The sequence below is a fragment of the Montipora foliosa genome, chromosome 4 (genome assembly GCF_036669935.1).
Source record: "Montipora foliosa isolate CH-2021 chromosome 4, ASM3666993v2, whole genome shotgun sequence".
Lineage (NCBI taxonomy): Eukaryota > Metazoa > Cnidaria > Anthozoa > Scleractinia > Acroporidae > Montipora > Montipora foliosa.
This window is the reverse complement of record NC_090872.1, coordinates 44,776,463-44,781,384: the sequence shown is the minus strand read 5'-3', so window position 1 is coordinate 44,781,384 and position 4,922 is coordinate 44,776,463.

The following is a 4,922-nucleotide window of genomic DNA, read 5'->3' as shown; positions in this document are numbered from 1 at the left end:
TGTGCCTCGGTTGTACTGCATTGATTGCACTTTTTGCTGTGCTTCCAGGTTCTTTCTGGTTGTCACTTGGTCAGCAGAAGGCTTAAGCAGCTTCTCGGAGGTCGGCAGTAGTGTGCGAATGCGTCGACCCATCAGCCTTTGAACGGGTGAGGTGCCAAATCCCTCGCTTGGTGCCAATCTAGAATTGCCAGTAAGGGATCTTTCTTGACAACCTTTCCGCTTTACCGTTTGACTGTGGATATCGCCGGCTCGACGTTCTGTGCTCGAACTTCCATGTACTGGCAAACTTTGCAAATGCTTCGTTGGCGAATTCAGGGCCATTGTCAGTGATTACTACCTCGGGAATCCCATGACGAGCAAGCTGCACCTTGAATTGCGTAATCACAGCGTGTGCCGTCTTCGTGTGAATCTCCGCAGCTTCAAAGTAGTTGGACCAGTAATCTACTAGGATCAGGAATGTTTGATGTTCCAATTCAAACAAATCTGCTGCAATCTTTTCCCATGGGCGAGGGCCAAGTCATGAGGGTTCAGCTCTTTCCGAGCCTGTGCTGGTCTATACGTCTGGCAGGTGGACCATCTTGAGAGAAAATCACGGATCTCCGTACTCATTCCTGGCCAGTATAATATTTTGGGTGCACAACAAATGCAACCTCCAATGCCAACGTGACTGCTGTGTATCTGATTCAGCATGTCCTTACGAAGCGATCGAGGTACTACCAGCTGCCCACCACGGAAAACCAACCCTTGAGACTCAATCAGCTCACTGCGCTCTCTCATATTAAGGGCGAACAGCAGGCGGGCAGTGTTTCTTCTCTGGCCACCCTTGCGCAATAACACGAATTTGCTCCCGGAACACATCTCGTTTGAGGGTGTCCACTCGCACATGTTCTTCATGGTCTACCGTCTCAAGGGCGCGAATCTCACAGGGGTCTGAATGAGCTCCTTCTTTTGTTTTCATGTAGGCTTGACTAAGTGTATCAGCAATATACATGCGGTGCGTGTACAACCTACGACCTAGATGTACATGAGGTGCGTGTAAGACAGCCGCCTGTCTGGCAAGAAGATTATGATTTGTGCTAAAGGAACACTGATCTGAGCGAAGGTTGATTTCACTTAAACAATCCTTGAACACTTGAGACACTTAAGGCTTTCTAGATTGAGCATTGAAACGTTTATGTTTGTTTCTTTTTTTTGTTAAAGAGAAGAGGATGTGGCGTGTCATGTGTGACACTGCTAGACTGCTAGACACCAGGTCCGCCCCAGCTATGTAACCAGGCGCTCAGCCTAGTACAATCTTGTGTCTCTTAGCTCGCTTCACTTTTATTAAAAGTTCCATTGTAAGTTCTTTTGTTTAGTCTTGCTGTGATAGTAATCCCCCAACTGGTAGATGGATTGAATAGTTTCACAGTGATAATTTCTCTCAGAATTTAATAAGTTTCGGCCTTTTTTATTTTATTTATAAACATCTTTTTTAGCAAAGATCAATTTTTCAATGATGATTGCCTCAATTTCTGCGGGTTTCAAGTAAAATGGAGTACACTTAATTAATTTAAAATGGTGGGTTGTTTCTAACTTCTTGATTTTGTCAGACACCTTTTTCAATTCGAAGGAAAAATAATGGAATTGGATTTTGCCAATACCTACACTCATTAAATTACGTCATTGTGACAATCACAACTTTCCTAGTTGTTGGAAATTAAGTGCATATTATATTATTGTGTTAATGTGGTGGCCGTCTCATGAGCAGCCTAAACAATCATCAGCTTCATCTTAAAACATAACAACTATCATTATTGTTATAATATTTTTAGAATTATTATTATTATTATTATTATTATTATTATTATTATCATTATCATTATTATTGTCGTGTTGTTGTTGTCATTGATGACACTTATTACTGGGTTTACCTGTCGTCCGACCATCTATTACAAGTTTATTACAAAGTGCGACAGGTATTACAAACTGTGACAGTACAGGGTGGGGACCATTCATGATGAGGTTTGCCTGAGAAAAGACCTTGTGTTTGATGATTCTGGAAAATTGATTGGTTTTGTTAATTTAGGGTCTGTCCAGAATAGCATGGATGATTTGGAGCAATGCTTGTCTGCTAAACAAAATTCCCAAGTACTCCAGATGAAGCCACACACATGTTTGTTTTTATGGCTGTTAGTCTATTTTCAGACTGGAAAATGCCAGTAGCTGTTTTCCCTCCTACAACAATATATGCATAGGCTTTGTTCGATTTGTTTTGGAAATGCGTTGAGGAATTGGAGCAACAGGACTTTAAAGTACTGACCAGTACATTTGATGGTGCTTCCCCACATCGACTTTTCTATAAGTACCATTGTCCACCTGGTGCACCAAAAAGTACAATAATTTACCAAACAAACAATCATTATGCATTTGAAAAGCGACCATTATATTTTATTTGTGATCCAGTTCATCTTTTAAAAACAACTAGAAAAAACTGGGAAAATAGCTTTTGGAGAAACAAGAGCAAAAAACTGAGAAACAATGGCATGTGGGTTACATGGCTGCAGCTCATTGATGCATGTGAAAATGATGTCAATTCATCTCATGCGTCTGGTTTGAGTTTACTGCAGAAACTGACTGCTAACCACATTTTTATTAATCCTTACTTAAGGATGAGAGTCAACTTAGCTGCACAAGTGTTCAGCAATAGAGTTGCACATGCCATCACAGAACAAGGTAAACCAGGTACAGAGGAGACAGTTAAATTTGTAGAGCATATGAATGACTTTTTTGATTGCTTGAATGCTAACAGAATCAACACATGGTTTGAATTTAAAAGTGTGTACCGCACCCAATTAGATGGGAGGCTACATTGGTTGGAAAATGATTTTTGAAATATTTTCAAGACTGAAAAGACTGGGCCATGGGCAGGAAGATGTCCTGTTAGCAGAACGTAAGCTGTATTTTATTAGTGATCAAACCTGGGAGGGCTTGCAAATTTGTGTCAAATCTTTTGTGGAAGTTGTCAAGTTTTCTCTTGATATTCCAGGGGTCAATTTTGTTGTGGCCACAAAGTTCATTCAGGATGTACTAGAAATGTTTTTTGGTAAACGTAGACAAAACAGAGGAGCTTATGGAGCATTCACCTGCAAAGAATTTATGAAAAGCTATTGTAGTTCTGTTTTCAGTCAGTCACAGTAATTATGACTGTATGGCGCATTAAGTGTAGTGGAGGTGCCTTGGAAGATCTTGATGTAGATTTGCCATTGCCGAAACAAATAAAAAGGGGTGAGTCTTATAGGTATAATAATGTATGCATCTTGGCTCTGCAGAATCCCTCCAAGCATGACATGCAGGTTGTGCTTTTCTCTGAGTTGTCCTGTGATGCTACTTTTGATTTTGTGGCACACTTGTTTGCAATAGGTTTCAGTAAGTAGGCAACTTATTTTAGAGACCAGTATGAAACAATTTGCATGACCATGATCATGTACGGATGTCTCTTGTTCACATAAGCATTGTCACTCTTTCATTGCTGTATACCGTAGGTACAATAGTGGTGATGTATTTCATTCTAAATGGTTTGAACCCAGGAGTCATATCATTAAGTAGAGTAGGATCGTCCGCGTGAGTGTAGTCCTGAGATGACATTGACTGACGTTTCAACAACCTGAGCGGAAGTCATTTCACTTGACTCCATCGCGCAGAATGCTATTTTTTCAGCGACACATACTTACGGTGCTAAATTTTGTGAGAGGTGGCATATTAATTTGCATGTCCAGAACAAAATAAAAGCATTGATTGCAACCATTAAATGACTGGGAAAGCATTTAAAGAAGTGCAGGGTTGACCGGGGGTTCTTCAAGCTCTAAAGACAGCTCCCGATCAACGTGCTGCATTTCTTGAGCTGAGGACATTTTCATTACTTTGGTTGACGCGATCCGAACCAGCTAGTGTTAGAGGTGTAATCGATTACCGCGACTTTTTAACTGTTAAATTATTATCAGTTTGAAACATGTATGCAGTCTATTGAATTTGAATAAGCGCGGTAAGTATCAATCTATGCGCGAACAATGGGCCAGTAATTAAGAGGAAGTTGCATTGTTCTTGGGGGCAGAGGTTTTGTTTGCTCTAAAGTCTCTTGGGGTTTTAGGGAGAAGTGACTTAGGAGCACCTTTTTGTGTTTACGGAACAGCTTCTAGAAATCATAGTTCTTATACTAGTTCCACACGTGGTATTAATTCCAAACTTCGCTCATCTTTAGTTTAGATTTTAGGCTTACTTTTCCCAGGTAAACCTGAAGAAATGAATCCCGAATCAAGAAGAAAAACCATCATGAACGTTAAATGAGGTTCTCTCACATACTAAAAGAGAGCGAAAAACCCGAATTTTCGAAGCTGATTTTATACTACTTTTCGAGGGCCGAAAAACGTGTAAAAGGTCTTAAATGATTCCTTAACATCTCTACTGAAAACGCTAACTGCTACAATGGCTTGATTTTTCGCACTGGAGTAAAATATATACCACGTTTAACCATTTTGCCCCATTTTCTTTGTATTTGGAGGCTTTTGTCTGAAGGTCCCTGTTCAAATTTCGTGCTTTGGACCTAAAGAAAGTCCTGGATGTGTCGCACCATTCTGTGCGATGTCTGAAGATGACTCAAACAGTCCTTCTCGGGACTACACTCACCCCGACGATCATACTCTACTTAATGTATTTCGTTGATAACTACCTGTAACCGCTGGTATCTAGGTTAACTTGAGCTAAGGGTGTTCAATGAAATGTGTCTTCATGGCAACCTTGTGTTCTCTACTTGTTTGGGTGTTTGGTCAGTACATTCAAAACTATTTTATAAGACACAAGTTTTTTCTTAAATATTCATATGTCTTTGTATCTAAAAATCAGGTTTTCCTGTGTTTTCTAAGAGCTTGCTTTAAAACAGACACCCA